We start from the raw sequence: 16,835 nt of genomic DNA on the forward strand, positions 1-16,835 counted from the left end.
AAAAATTGTGTATACTTGGTAGCACGCATCTTAAGTCGATAATAAAGCACTCCATAAGACCTGTTCTTATTGTATTCTATAAATTAAAACATTTGTTATTTAAATGAAATATAATATAATTTAGCCATGTTACACACATATATATATATATATATAATATTCAAAGCATATTATATTGTTAATTTATCTAAATTGTTATTTTTGTAATAAATATATATCAATAAATAATCCCTTATTTGTTTTATTTTAAATAATATGGGAATTCAATGATATATAATTAAGTATTTTATGATCAAAAAATCCCCCTCCTATGGAGGAACCCACCGTAAAAGCACATCTCGATTTCACATATATATTTCTTTTACTTTTATGTTAGTTGAATCCAGAAGAGAGAATAATTTAAATACAAACTCATTTCCTTCAAGTATATCTCAGTCCACCTTTATTCTTGATTGTAGTTTTCTATTCCGTTTTGAATTTTCATTTTCTCTTCTTTTCTTCTTTTCCCAATGTATGTAGTTCTTCTCTTTATATGATCAATACGATGCAACAACAAGATCTGTCCATAAGTTCAACGGTTATACAAAAGTCTTTCTTTATAGTTCCGGTGTCTGCTCTGTCCATCACATGTAGTTCTCTCGCTTTGACATCTGGGAATCTGAGTCTTTATTCTCTCCTCTGTATCTAGTGTTATATATGTTCGAGATGCACCCCCACTGCGCATCCCCCCATGGAGGAAGATCTTTATTTTATATTGTATTAAATTAATTAAAATTATAAAGTAGTCTTTCAAATATTTTCTATTTTTCTAAAAATGAAAATCATTTATCTGAAAATTATTAATTAATATTGAATGTTCCTGAACATCTTTCCTTATAAATTCATTTTTTAATATTATATTATATTTTCCTTTAATACATTCATATCTTCCTTTAATAAACTTAGTTCATGTTTAAAACATTCACTTATTCCCTTAATAGAAGTTTTTTTTTTTTTTTTTTTTTGGAATTTTGATTTCATTTGAATTCCATTTTTGAATATCGTTAGTGTAGAATATTTGAATTGATTTGAATATATTACATTCTATATAGTTTTTCCAAATCAATTTATAATACCTTTTTATCAAATTAGTTATTTAACTATATTCAGTTATCTATATATAGGAACTAAAATATGATAAACAATTTAAGAAGACATTGGTACTTCCTGGTTTTGAATAAATTTTTCTAATTTCTCTGGATCATTGAAAGATAAAGTTTTGTTTCCAATTGTCACTTTCATAGTAGCAGGGTATACCAATCCAAACTTCGCTCCTAATTCTCTCAGCTTTGGTCTTAAATCCAATAACTTCTTTCTTTTTACAGCTGTATTTTTTGCGAAATCCGGCACTAGATGTATAAAAGCATCCTGATACTTCAAACCTTTATTTTTCTTGGCCAGTTGTAATATTTCTATGGCCTGTTGGTGTCGCAATAGTTTAAAAATAAAAGGTCTTGGTCCTTGCTGGTTTACTGCTCTTTTTAACGGCACTCTATGTGCTCTTTCTATTTCTATGGGAAATTTCGTTTGCAAAGGAAGTAGCTTGGGAAGTAATTTTTCAATGAAGGTGACAGGATTTCCTATTTCTGCTCCTTCCGGCAAGCCAATCAGACGGATGTTACTTCTTCGTTCACGATTCGAAAAATCTTCCAGGTCTTTAATAAGTATTTCAATTTTTTTCCTGTCTGCTTGGCTATAACAGATTTCCTCTTCAACTGTCAGCATTCTTTCTTCTAAGTTGTTAGATTTCAATTCAAGCACATCCATCTTCTTATTTATATTTGAAACCTCTTCTGTTAAATCGGTAACTTTTTTAGTAATAATAGAAAGCATTTCTTTAATTTCTTTTAACTCTTTCATAACTTCTGTGTCTGTCAGTTTTAAACTGCTCTCCTGCTCCGGTTTTGCCCTTTTGCTACTTCCTGATACAGCGAAGTCGTTTTTATTCTGTTTACCAGTTGCCATCCTTTTTTCTTCTTTATTATTCATAGGACCAGTGAAATTTTAATATATCTTCCGTTTTCATTCAATTTATTTAATCTTTCAAGGTCTTTTTAACGGAGCTCTTCAATTACACGACTTTCTTCATGCGTGTCCAAGCCACGCCCCCTCCACTCCCTGATTCTTACTCTCCTAGAGATCCCACATGAATATCCCATTTTCTCTTGAAATCTAACACGCTGCTGGCCTCAATCACCCTCTGAGGCAGCTCGTTCCAATGATCTACCACCCTTTCAGTGAAGAAGTACTTCCTCGCATCACCTTGAAATTTCCCTCCCCTGATTTTCAGCGAGTGTCCTCTGGTTACTGAGGGCCCTATAAGACTGAAGATATCATCTTTCACCTCTATACGCCCAGTAATATACTTAAAGGTCTCAATCATGTCCCCTCTCTCTCTTCGCTCCTCCAGTGAGTACATCCGCAGTTTTTTTAACCTTTCTTCATACGTGAGTTCCCTGAGCCCCAAAACCATCCTGGTAGCCATTCGCTGAACCGACTCAATTCTCAACACATCTTTTCGGTAGTGTGGTCTCCAGAATTGAACACAATACTCGAGATGAGGTCTCACCATGGATCTGTACAGCGGCATTATGACTTCAGGTTTTCTGCTGACAAAACCCCTACGGATACAGCCCATCATTTGTCTTGCCTTGGACGATGCCTTCTCTACTTGATTGGCAGCCTTCATATCGTCGCTAATGATCACTCCTAAATCACGTTCCACCGTGGTCCTGGACAAGGTTTCACCATTTAGTGTGTAAGTTCTGTGTGGATTTTTTTTGCCTAGGTGCATTACTTTACATTTTTTAGCATTGAAGCCCAGCTGCCAAGTTGATGACCACTGTTCAAGCTGTCTTAGGTCCTGCGTCATAAAGTCAGGCACACTGCTTTTGCCAACTATGTTGCATAGTTTGGCATCGTCGGCAAACAGTGATACTTTTCCTCTAAGTCCTTGGGTCAAATCTCCTATGAATAAATTGAATAAAATCGGCCCTAAGACGGAGCCCTGAGGTACTCCACTCATCACTGCTGACGTTTTGGAGGGGGTACCATTTACCATCACCCTTTGAAGCCTACCATCTAGCCAATCCCTTACCCATGTTGTGAATGTATCCCCTAATCCCATCGATTTTAGTTTGTTCAACAGCCTGCGGTGTGGAACGCTATCAAAAGCTTTGCTGAAGTCCAAGTATATCACGTCAAGGGACTCACCGGCATCCAGATGACTGGTCACCCAATCAAAGAAGTCAATCAGATTAGATTGGCAGGACCTTCCCCTGGTGAATCCGTGTTGCTGTGGATCACATAGATTTTCTTCATCTAGAATTTTGTCAAGTTCCTGTTTGATCAGTGTTTCCATGAGTTTGCACACTATGGATGTAAGACTCACCGGTCTGTAATTTCCTGTCTCCGTTCTGCAGCCCTTTTTGTGGAGTGGAATTACGTTAGCTGTTTTCCAGTCTAGGGGTACTATTCCCGTGCGCATGGAAAGATTGAAGAGTACGGATAGTGGTTCAGCCAGAACTTCACTCAGCTCTCTGAGTACCCTGGGGTGTAGATTGTCTGGCCCCATAGCTTTGTCTACTTTGAGTCTTGAAAGTTCGTGGTAGACATTACTAGGTGTAAACTCGTAATCACGAAACAGGTCATTTTGGCTGTTTCTTATTTGTAGTTGCGGACCATCTCCCGGTGCTTCACAGGTGAATACTGAGCAGAAGTATTCGTTTAGCAGTTCTGCTTTGGTAGTATCAGATTCTGCGTAGTTTCCATCTGATTTCCTAAGGCGTTCTATTCCATTTTTGTTTCTCTTCCTGTCGCTAATGTACCTGAAGAAGGATTTGTCCCCTTTTTTAATGTTCCGTGCTAGATCTTCCTCTGTTTGAAGTTTGGCTTCCCTGACTGCCTTTTTGACAGCCTTAGATCTGGCCTGATAGCGTTGCAGTAATCAAGACGAGGTCTTTAATTGTATTCCTCTTCCTGGAAATGACCAGTTATCTTTTTGATGTAATCCGCTTAGAACTGCAAGGTACAAGCGGAATAGAAGTCATTAATGTAATGTAATGTAATAATATAATTGATTGAACTAAGATAGAAAAATGACAGTGATGAAAAAGATGTCTAACCTTCCTCAGCATTCGCAAACTAAAGAAGCATTTCTTGACCAAGTAATTTATTTGATCCTTAAAGGAAAGAGAGGAATCAAAAAGGACTCCCAATATCTTAGCAGAGAACTCAAATTGGTTAGGAGGACCCAGATACCAGAGCTACAGTAGGAGGAAGACAGTCCAATCTTGGACCTAACCACAAAAGCTTAGTTTTAGTTGTGTTAAGCTTCATCTGGACAGATAAAGCCAAGGCTTGAAGTTTGGAAATGCAAAGATTTACTTTGGAAACTAGATTGGTAATATCCAGATCAAGCTCAATCAATATAAAGATATCCACATAAATGAATAATGTTTCCCAAGCTGACAGCTTAAAGGTGTTCAGTGTGGTCATATATATAGATTGAATAAAATTGGAGAGAGTGGAGAGCCTTGAGGAACCCACAGGGAGGCTGCCAAGAATTGGAGATATAGCCTTCAATATTTACTGAATAGGAACGGTACAGAAGAAATTTGGAAAACCAATCCAAAACAACCTTATGGAGACCTATATCTGACAAATCGTGCACTCAGCACTTGGTGCTCGACCCCTTGGTCCGGAAAACAAAGACACTACACAAGCGTTTTCAACTAGTGTGGAATTTATTAGGCCGCAGCCATAACAGCACTATTACATCACAACTATCATCAATTGAGCAGAATAACCAATCAGGTATGACCACCACATGATCAGGTGCACAGCATATGCCTCTTCATCCTCTCCGAATCTGAGTTGACGTAACAGCTTCCCCTGCTCGCTGGACCTATCCCGTTCAAGGATGTGTCCTCTCATCAGCAGTACGTTGCTGTGAAGATCAGGGCCTGGCCTCCCTGCCGTCCAAGCAAGGTGACATGCCCAATTTCCTAAGCAATGTAAAGGTGTATGTCGTTGACTCATATGCTGTGCTTACCCTCCTTTCCAGTCTGGCTGCGACAGAAGTAGAGGGTGGGCGGGAGGGAAGCCGCGACCGCCTCATGTGAAGCCGGATCGAAAGGGGCGACCTCCCTTCCGCTCACCCTAATCTATCCTACCCCCCTCCCCCCCCCCCCCCTGCGCCTAGCCGATTGGCCCCCAAGGCTTCGGCCGATTTGTCATCGCTCCTCCCTATGTGGTTCGGAGCTTGTTCTCAAATCGTGCACTCAGCACTTGGTGCTCGACCCCTTGGTCCGGAAAACAAAGACACTACACAAGCGTTTTCAACTAGTGTGGAATTTATTAGGCCGCAGCCATAACAGCACTATTACATCACAACTATCATCAATTGAGCAGAATAACCAATCAGGTATGACCACCACATGATCAGGTGCACAGCATATGCCTCTTCATCCTCTCCGAATCTGAGTTGACGTAACAGCTTCCCCTGCTCGCTGGACCTATCCCGTTCAAGGATGTGTCCTCTCATCAGCAGTACGTTGCTGTGAAGATCAGGGCCTGGCCTCCCTGCCGTCCAAGCAAGGTGACATGCCCAATTTCCTAAGCAATGTAAAGGTGTATGTCGTTGACTCATATGCTGTGCTTACCCTCCACTACCCGGGATAGCGAAACCTCGCTTATCGCGGGTTCCCCCCAAGTGCTGTAGCTGCGGCCTATATGATACCCACTGCATGGGTATGCAAAGGTACTGATAACTTTTCGTACTGAATCGCCTCAGGTACTGATAACTTTTCGCAATGAATCGCCTCGGTGTAATGAAATAACTTTTCGCAATGAATCGCCTCAGTGTAATGAAATATATACGCAACCCACTGCACGGGTACAGCGTCGCAATGAATCGCCTCAGTGTAATGAAATATACGCAACCCACTGCACGGGTACAGCTCAAGGTACGGGTAACTTCATCAACTGATATATGCAAACTTCATCAACTGATATTTGCCAAGGTCCTGCTAACTTCATTGTCTCAGCTTACTCAAGTTATATATGCAACAAACAATAGCCAGCAATAGCATATAATGGCCAATCGCATATAATAGCGTAAAATAGCATGTAAAGAGCATACAATAGCCAGCAATAGCATATAATGGCCAATCGCATATAATAGCATAAAATAGCATGTAAAGAGCATGGCCAATCGCATATAATAGCATATAATAGCGTAAAATAGCATGTAAAGAGCATACAATGGCCAGCAATAGCATATAATGGCCAATCGCATATACTAGCATAAAATAGCATGTAAAGAGCATGGCCAATCGCATATAATAGCATAAATAGCATGTAAAGAGCATCCAATAGCCAGCAATAGCATATAATGGCCAAGTGCATATAATAGCATAAAATAGCATGTAAAGAGCATGGCCAATCGCATATAATAGCATAACATAGCATGTGAAGAGCATCCAATAGCCAGCAATAGCATATAATGGCCAATCGCATAGCATGGCCAATTGCATATAATAGCATAAAATAGCATGTAAAGAGCATCCAATAGCCAGCAATAGCATATAATGGCAAGCCAGCAATAGCATATAATGGCCAATTGCATATAATAGCATAAAATAGCATGTAAAGAGCATAGCCAGCCATAGCATATTGTGATAAGCCTAGCCAATGTAGAGCACATGCAATGTGATGATAAGCGTTGCCACTGTACCGAGGAGCACATGCAATGTGCTGATAAGCGTTGCCAATGAGCCGCTGATGTTGTATATTGCTGATATTGTGCTGCCGTAGAAGCTGGCGCTGCAGTTGAGGCCGTGGAAGCCTCTGCTGCTGTATATTGCTGATATTGTGCTGCCGTAGAAGCTGCCGCTGCAGTTGAGGCCGTGGAAGCCTCTGCTGTGATAAGCCTAGCCAATGTAGAGCATTTGCGATGTGCTGATAAGCGTTGCCAATGTACCTAGGTGCTGAAAGCCTAGCAACTGTATGTGCTGATAAGCCTAGCCAATGCACAGAGGAGCACATGCCATGTGCTGATAGGCCGTATAGAGGAGCACATGCAATGAGATGATAAGCCTAGCAAATGTACAGCGGAGGAGCACATGCAATGTGCTGATAAGCCTAGCAAATGTACAGTGGAGCACATGCAATGTGCTGATAAGCCTAGCCAATGCGGAGCCCATGCGACGTGCTAATAAGCCTAGCCAATGTATCTAAGCCTAGCCAATGTGCTGATAGGCCGTATAGAGGAGCACATGCCATGTGCTGATAAGCCTAGCAAATGTACGGGGGAGCACATGCAATGTGGGAGCACATGCAATGTGCTGAGAAGCCTAGCCGATGTACAGAGGAGCGCATGCAATGTGCTGATAAGCCTAGCCAATAGCCCATGTATATAGGAGCAAATGCCATGCGCTGATAATGTACAGTAGAGCTAATGCAATGTGTTGATAAGCCTAGCCAATGTACTGAGGAGCACATCCAATGTACTGATAGGCCGAAAATGCCATGTGTTGATAAGCCTAGCCAATGTACGGAGGAGCAAATGCAATATAAGCCTATGTAGGCCTAGCCAATGTAGAGAGGAGCTTATCCAATGTACTGATACAGAGGAGCATATCCAATGTACTGATAAGCCTAGCCAATGCACCGAGGAGCACATCAAATGTACTGATAGGCCTAGACAATGTACGGAGGAGCATAACCAATGCACCGATACAGAGGAGCATATCCAATGTACTGATAAGGTTAGCCACTGTACATAGGAGCACATGTAATGTGCTGATAAGCCTAGCCCTTGTACAGAGGAGCATATCCAATGTCCTGCTACAGCGGAGAATATCTCATGTAATGAAAACCTACCCGATGTACAGAAGAGCATATCCAATGTACTGATAAGCCTAGCCTGTGTGTAGTAGGTCTGGAAGTACTGCAAGCCGTAAGGGAGGCATCGGACATAATGTCCCGTAGATGCTGTTGAGGTAAAGTAAACTCTCCTTCTGAAGGTCTTATAAATCCCATATGTAAGTCGTTAAATGGATAAAGCGAAAGTAGACCCCTTAAGGTCCCAGCTTCTATTTCTATCCCTTTATAACTTTCATATAACCAAAGTAAAATTGTTCTATCTGTAGCCGATATGTGAGCACACCGATTCCATTTATATCCCTCTAAAGCCCTGTCCCTTCGTGCATCGAACTTACCTCCCAGATGCTGATTATCGTACTGCCGCTGATTGCGAGTACAGGATTCCAGATATCAGCTGTTGTGGTCTCTGGTAATCAAGATAGTATGAATAGCCTGGGACCAACAGCGGCTGTGCTGGTAACATCGGCTGTGCTGGAGGTGGATATGTCGGTGCTGGTGCAGAAGTCGTTGGTGCACCGTTTGAACCCCGTGCTGAAGTATCTGCCTCTGGAAGATCTTGCTGGGATTGTGCTGCCGTAGAAGCTGGCGCTGAAGTTGAGGCCGTGGAAGCCTCTGCTGTTAGAGCCGCTGATGTTGTGTATTGCTGAATTTGTGCTGCCGTAGAAGCTGGCGCTGCAGTTGAGGCCGTGGAAGCCTCTGCTGTTGTATATTGCTGAAATTGTGCTGCCGTAGAAGCTGCCGCTGCAGTTGAGGCCGTGGAAGCCTCGGCTGTTAGAGCCGCTGATGTTGTGGCACGCGTAGTCCTAGTCTTTTTCTGACTAGTCGCTGAGGGCTGTATCTGAGCTGCTGGTTTTGCTCGTGGCATACGTTTTGCTCGCGACTTACGTTGAGCCAGCATGTCTATAAGAAGTACTAAAAGAATAGAGACAGTGAGGCTGGCTCTATAAATATGCATAAGATAGACGTATACAGACGTCCGTAACAAAGGCAGGCAAGAGAAACCGCTGGAGACCAGCGCGTTGGTGCCACGTTGCATAGCATCTACAGATAGCCAGAGAACCAGCTGGAGACCAGCGCGTTGGTGACACGTTGCATAGCAAATACAGATAGCAAGAGAACCAGCTGGAGACCAGCGCGTTGGTGCCACGTTGCATAGCAAATACAGATAGCAAGAGAACCAGCTGTTCTTGTTGAGGCTGTGCGGCCGTAAAAGCGCAGAAGCCGGTGCCGCTGTTGAGGCCGCAGAAGCCGCTGTTGAGGCCGCAGAAGCCGCCGTCGAAGCCAACGCTGTTGTTGTGATGCGTGTGGTCCTAGTCTTTCTTTGACTCTTAGCTGTGGGCTTTTCTGCAGTGCTGGTTTTGATCGAGGCTTACGTTGAGCAGGCATGGCTATAATAAGTACTAAAGAATAAAGACAGTCAGTACAGGCATACATGGATTGGAACCCGAGACAGGCCCTAATATTAGTAAGCCCTCCTTCTGGGATCATGCTTAAATACAATATAGGACTCAAGCCATCAGAAACTCCAGTTGGAGAAAGAGCATTGCTGCTAAGTTGTAGGTATCGCATATAGTGGGATCGGAATAGCATATAATGGCAGCTAATAGCAGATAAGAGCCTTTACATAGGCTATAAGAGCCTTTAAATAGCATATAATAGCCTCATGGCATAGCAAATAATTGCCTCATAGCATAGCATCAAATAGCCTTTTATATCAAATAGCATTTTATTAACTAGCATATAATAGCCTAATAGCATAGCATTAAATAGCATTTTATTAACTAGCATATAATAGCCTAATAGCATAGCATTAAATAGCATTTTATTAACTAGCATATAATAGCCTAATAGCATAGCAACTAATTGCCTAATCGCATAGCATCAAATCGCATTTTATTAACTAGCATATAATATCCTAATAGCATAGCATTAAATAGTATCTTATTAAATAGCATATAATCGCCTAATAGCATAGCATTTAATTAAATAGCATATAATAGCTGTAGATAGCGTATAATTGCCTAATAGCATAGAATTTTATGGTATTTTATTAAATAGCATATAGTAGCCTAATAGCGTAGCAAATAATTGCCTATTAGCATAGCATTAAATAGCATTTTTTTTTTTTTTTTTTTTTTTAAATAGCATATAATAGCCTAATAGCATAGCAAATAATTGCCTAATAGCATAGCATCAAATAGCATTTTATTAACTAGCATATAATAGCCTAATAGCGTAGCATTAAATAGCATTTTATTAAATAGCATATAATTGCCTAACTTAATAAATAGCATTTTATTAACTAGCATATAATAACCTAATAGCGTAGCATTAAATAGCATTTTTTTTTAAATAGCATATAATTGCCTAACGTAATAAATAGCATTTTATTAACTAGCATATAATAGCCTAATAGCGTAGCATTAAATAGCATTTTATTAAATAGCATATAATTGCCTAACTTAATAAAGAAAACATTAATATCGGATTTAAAGGTCACCCAAAAATTTTTTTTTTTTTTTTTTTTTTTGAGGAGAATAGTATTAAAACAATGATATCAAGCAGGACAAATCCTGTTTCTCAGTAGAGAGAGCACAGTGCAAGCAAGCTATGCGCTCTCATGTGAGCACAAGCCACAGGTGAAAGTCTCGGCCGCATGGCCAGCAAAAGCCTGCTTGAACCCGAGGTACAGTCCACGAGGTGCCGCACTCTCCATGGCCGATACGGCCGCTCGCACGGAGAACTTACCAGCTATGTGGCCGGGGTCATAGCGAGGGTCATTGCGAGCGTGGCCCGCGCCTGACCACGTTGTGACGATTGAGGCGCGGGCCTCGTGGTGCCGCACTCGGGCATCTACCACTGGCCCGCCCCCCTCCTCACGGGGTGAAGGAGCGCACGGCGATGGGGAGCCAGGCCGACTACCACCTCCCGGAGTGAGGGCTCGAAACAACGTCGGCGGTTTGTTTTTTTTTTTTTTTTTTGCAGAGGATCGTCGCCGCGACGCTTAAGGCCGGCGCGGGGCCACGTGGCGTCACACCCACAACCATCGGGCGCCGCACTCGCAAGCCGCCTGCCCCAACGCGGCCTAGGGGAGTCGTTGGCATCTAGCGCCGGCGCCCCAGAGCGCCTGTCGGTGCCGCGAGCCGCCTGCCCCAACGCGGCCCGCGGCTGAGGAGGAGGGGAGTCGTAGGCCTTGAGCGCCGGTCGCTGGTTGTCGGCGCCGCTGGGCCCGACACGGCCAGCGGCTGGGTGAGTGGAGTCGACGTCCCAGCCCGCCCGGTGCATCCGCCCTCCCTGTCTGAAAGGCAGGAGAGAGAGAGCAGGAGAGAGAGCAGCAAAGGTGCGCAGCGGCCCCACCCCTCCCGACGCGCACCCACCTCCCGCAAGCACCCCGCGGGCGGCAGTCCCCGACATATCGGCGTGCAGCCGTTGGAGTGAGGATGCAGAGGATGATCGCCGCGGGAGCCGGAGGCGGCCGCAAAGATGAATCAACAGTCGAGGGGGGGGAAGGGGCGCCGCGCTAAGGGACAGCCAAGTGTGGGAGGAAGGGAAACCGCGTCCGCCTCGTGTCAGCCATGGGCCCAGGGCACGGACCGCCACCGTCAGCGGCCGTCGTGCGCGGCGGCTCCCCCGAGACGCTCCTATCTCGCAGGATCCGAGGGAGCGTCTCGGCGGGCCCTGCCATTTTGGACACAATATGGAGAGTCGGGGTGTGAGCTGCGCGTCGCTCCGTAGGGGTGAGTGCACGCCGAGAGCAGAGCGAGCCGGCGATGCACGTGGGGAGACAAACCTGGCAATTAGTAGACACGTTGCCATGGTCTCCCGCGATCTCCCTTCCGCTCCCATGGATTGGGGACTGCTCCTTGCCGCGGAGGCGACCAAAGGAAGCTCTGCCCGCCTCCAGGTGAGAGACAAATCCATTGCTGCAGTGGGTGAGCGGAAGGGAAGCCGCGACCGCCTCATGTGAAGCCGGATCGAAAGGGGCGACCTCCCTTCCGCTCACCCTAATCTATCCTACCCCCCTCCCCCCCCCCCCTGCGCCTAGCCGATTGGCCCCCAAGGCTTCGGCCGATTTGTCATCGCTCCTCCCTATGTGGTTCGGAGCTTGTTCTAAGTAGCTGAAGTAAAATATCATGATGTACTACATCAATCACTGCAGATAAATCGAACTGGAGTAGAATAGAACATTTATTTTGAAGGCACATTCGTAGAATTTTTGAAAGAAGAGAAATCAATAAGGTTTCAGTACTAAAATTAGAGCGAAATCCATGTTGAAACGGCTGAAGTAAAGAAAATTTCTCAAAATAGTCAGTATGATATAACTTGTACCCTAGTATGATAATGTCCCATTGGTTATCTTCTTTCTACCAGGTTTCAGAGATGCCTATTATATCTATCTTTTCATTTAGTCCAATATATTCTAACTCTCCCATTTTGTTTCTTAGGCTTCTGGCATTTGCGTAACAACATTTCAAACAGTGTTTGTCCTATCTATTTACAATTTGCTCAGCAGTTGGCATAGATAATTTGCGATCTTTAAAATCAGCCTGCTCTGAATTTAAGGAAACCTGGCCTGTATTGCAATCTCACTATCTGGATGCTCTGTCTTCTCTTTTATGATGATATCTTTTAAAGATACTATGTTCTTTTGAATGATTATCGGCCTTCCCCCAGTTTCTAGTTTAAAAGCGGCGCTATCTCCTTTTTAAACATTGACACCAGTAGCGTGATTCTACCCTGGTTAAGCTATCTATATGCCTAATAATCGAATATTCTACTATAACAGCTGTCCAAATCCTTCCCTCTTGGGCAGAAGACCCTGGAGACACATCCTCAGTGCAAAAGGATATTGCATCTCCTGGTGGGCAGGTACTGGCTACAGGATTGCCTCCTACTTCATCAGAGTAATGCTGTCCTTTAAAAAGACCTCCCTCCTACGAGGCAGAACAGAGGCTACCAGACTGGAGGTGGGACTTTTCTAGTATATCCCTGTAGGTCTCCTCTATATATCTCAAAAAAGATATAGCAGATTTAGAAAAGGTGCAGAGAAGGGTGACGAAAATGATAAAAGGTTTGGGATGACTTCCCTATGAAGAGAGGCTAAAGTGGCTAGGGCTCTTCAGCAAGGAGAAGAGACGCCTCAGAGGGATATGATATAGGTCTATAAAATACTGAGTGAAACATATCTGGAATATTACCATACAACGTTCTCCCTTGCTCCTATTTGGTGCCTCTCTCCACTTTTATCCTAGACGATGAGAGGCTGCAGCTTTTCTCCGGTGGACTGTATTGATAGCTCTGAAATGCATTTTGCTCAGATTGTTGGAGGTGGATGTTCCTGATTATTCTCTCTGGTGCTGTCGCCTGATCACACTCCTGATGAGGGAACGCAGGGATGTGCAGGATTTTTCCTCATTGTTGGTGCACCTTCCAGTGCACTTCGGAACCTTTTTGGAACACTATGACCCCAGCAGCTCGTAGTCACTTGAACTGTTGATCTGTTATTTGCTTCTTGCTGAGTTCATTAACCCTGTACAAGTCTCTGTGCATATTTTTCTTTTCTGGTACATTCACTGGATGGTGGCTTGAAGGAGGACTAGGGGTGGGGGTGGGGGTGGTTTGGAGGAGGACTAGAGGTGGGGGGAGGGTGGTTTGGGGCGGGGGGGGTTGACTGGTATTTGTTGATCAAAATGAGCTTGTATTCCATGTTCTGGTATGCTCCTTGTTCATTGTTCTTGTTGAGCTCAATAAAATATATTTGACAATAAAATACTAAGTGGAGTGGAAAGGGTATGTGAATCGCTTGTTCACTCTTTCCAAAAATACTAGGACTAGGGGACATGCGATGAAGCTACTAAGTAGTAGATTTAAAACAAACCGGAGAAAATATTTCTTCACACAACATGTAATTAAACTCTGGAATTCATTGCTGGAGAATGTGGTGAAATCAGTTAGCTTAGCAGGGTTTAAAAAAGACTTGGATAATATCCTGAAAGAGAAGTCCATAGGCCATTATTGAGATGGCTTGGGGAGATCCACTGCTTATTCCTAGGATAAGCAGCATAAAATCTGTTTTACTACTTGGTATCTGGCTGGGTACTTAGGACCTGGCTTGGCCACTGTTGGAAACAGGAAACTGGGCTTGATGACCTTCGGTCTGTCCCAGTATGCCAATTCTTATGTTCTTACCTCTCTCTCTCCCTCAGCTCCTCCAGGTCTGCTACTCTAGCCTAAAGGGATTGGATCCATTTCCTGAGTGCTAGGAGCTCTGTGCACCAAGCACACACATAAAACCTCTCACCAACTGGGAAATAATCAAACATGTGACAGTGCAAAAGATAGGATAGCCCCCATTTTGCTGCTGGACTGCGCCCTGCATCTTAATATTGGTGATTTCTTTAAGTTGCTAAAGGAGTTGAAATATGTACTCTTAAGTTCCCTTAAGATTGTTAGTTGCATATTAGATTATGGTAATGTTTAATTTTTATTATTTTGTAATGTTGTAATTAGTAAGTTACCCTCCAAGGACTTCTTAGACTATTTCTTAAGAGCTAATTACTAGCTAATTGCTTTTTTAGCCTAATTGGTTCAAGGAACTATAAATCAGAGATCAGGCCAGGGATGAGTGGGAGCTGTGGAGGGTGGGCGGTAGTTAAACACCAAACAAGACTTTTCTCAACTGCTATCTGTGCTCTAATCTGATCTTATTTTATGCTCTGAAATGCAATCTAAATTACTAATCTAGACTAAAACACTTTATATAAAACCCCTAACAGAAATGCTAAAGGCTACACTATTGCCTAAACTGACTTTGCTGTAAAAGCAGAGTAATGAACTTAAAAAAGTAAAAGAAAAGGACAATGAAATAACCTGAAGCCCAATTTTTGGTGACGGGACAATCGCGTGCCAGACACCAGCGCACCAACAATCGAGTGCTGACAATTCAGCGCAAGACACAAGCGCACCGCGGAAAAACTTAGATTTAAAGAGCTCCGATGGGGGGTGTGGAGAGAACCCCCCTTCTTTACTGCATACTGTTCATGCTGCCGTTCATTGCTGTTGGGGGGGTGGGGTGCAACCCCCCACATTATGGAGAAAACTAAATTTTTCCTGAAAAAAATTGGAAAAAGTTCTGTTTTCTCTATAATGGAAGATTCCAACTCCCCAACCCCCCCTCAACAGCAGCGCGAACATTATGCAGTAAAGTGGGGGGGGGGGGGGTTCTCCACTCACACCCCTCTTCGGAGCTCTTTAAAACCAAGTTTTCACGCAGCACACTGGTATTTTGCGCTGAATTGTCTGCCCTCCATTGTCGGCGCGTTGGTGTCTTGCGCGCAACTGACTATGAACCCAATTTTTACCTTTTCCCATATTTGAATGCTAGTAGGTAAGATAGTCTAATGGAGTTTTTCTTCCCCTTAGCAGATCTTCACTCAGCACCTCTTCAGGACAAGGAACAGTTGAGATCCGGGTTACCTATTTATTAGCTGTGCTTATAAAATGAAAAATAATGTCAGCTACACCTCCTGGATGAGTCACCCTTTAATCTAACAACAGTGTCATAGGTATTGGGTATGTTTGAGTAAACAAATGAGAGATGAGAGAGAAACCAATTGAGGATATATGAGAAAGGGAACAGTGGCGGGGATAGGGTGAAAGGGAAGTGGCTGTTAGGGGTTAGAGAGTGAGAAAGAGACCTTGGAGGTAAGAAGCATGTTTGTGCTGCTTGGGGAGGGGAGGGAAGGAGGTCACAGTCATAGTTTGTGGATCACTGGCGCAGCTGGACACTAACTATGACTTTGACTAGTAGATCCATTTTTCCCAAATAATGGCTGGTTTTAAGAAAGGTTTGGACAATTTCCTGGAGGAAAAGTCCATGGTCTGTTATTGAGAAAGACATGGGGGAAGCCACTGCTTACCCTGTATTGGTAGCATGGAATATTGCTACACCTTGGGTTTTGGCCAGGTACTGGTGACCTGGATTGGCCACCATGAGAATGGGCTACTGGGCTTGATGGACCATTGGTCTGACCCAATAAGGCTATTCTTATGTTCTTATAATAGTAAAAATAAAAATAAATAATTACTAAACTAAACTAAACCTTAGGTTTGTATACCGCACCATCTCCACAAGCGTAGAGCTCGGCACGGTTTACAGGGTTAGGTTGAAAAGGAGCTACAATGAAGGGTTATAGGAAAGGAGCTAGGAAGATAAAGAGGAACAGGGTACCAAAGAGCGGGAGGTGTTAGATTTTTGAAAAGAGCCAAGTTTTCAGGTGTTTGCGGAAGGATTGGAGGGAGCTTGAAATTACATTTAAAATGATTAGAACACCCCCTCTTTTAGTGGAGCAATTAGTTTGATTACAAATATAAATAATTCAAACAAATATAAATAATTCAAGAAGCATAAATCTGTTTTGAATTTCAGCTAATTTTGGCTTCTGTTGTGGGAAAGTACCTTGAGAACTTAACTTTGCAAGCAGCCTCTCCTGTGGCACTGCCTTGTCTAAAGTGATTTGAATATACAGAACCCTAAAACATTCTTGTGTAAAACATTTGGCCAGTAGTGTCTGGCTCCAGCTTTAATCTGGCATGAATAAAATCTACTTTACCAAATATGAGCTAGTATACTGAAGGACCTCATCATTTTTCATTCATTTTAGTTGCCACACAGGGTTCTGCCTTTTTACTATTTATTTTGTTACCATGTCTAACTTTTAATATAGTCTTGTGCCATAGAATTTGTAAGTTCCAATTTAAACTGTGTGTATAAAATCCAATTTTAGAAAGGACATGGAGAAAGGAATTCAGATGTCCAGGTTGGGATGTGGAGAATTTTACAAGAGACTTGACCAAACGCAGAGCCTCTTGTAAAGCAGGTGCAGGTCTGCATGTGCATGTCTCTCCAG

At 43.1% G+C, this 16,835-nt stretch overlaps 1 protein-coding gene across 2 annotated transcripts in view; it reads left to right on the forward strand.

Annotated features, from left to right (window-relative positions):
• Nucleotides 1-16,835, forward strand: part of SVEP1 (sushi, von Willebrand factor type A, EGF and pentraxin domain containing 1) — a 430,677-nt gene that overhangs the window by 64,745 nt on the left and 349,097 nt on the right. The gene's annotated exons all lie outside the window — the stretch shown is intronic.

Source organism: Geotrypetes seraphini, chromosome 1 (genome assembly GCF_902459505.1).
Source record: "Geotrypetes seraphini chromosome 1, aGeoSer1.1, whole genome shotgun sequence".
NCBI lineage: Eukaryota > Metazoa > Chordata > Amphibia > Gymnophiona > Dermophiidae > Geotrypetes > Geotrypetes seraphini.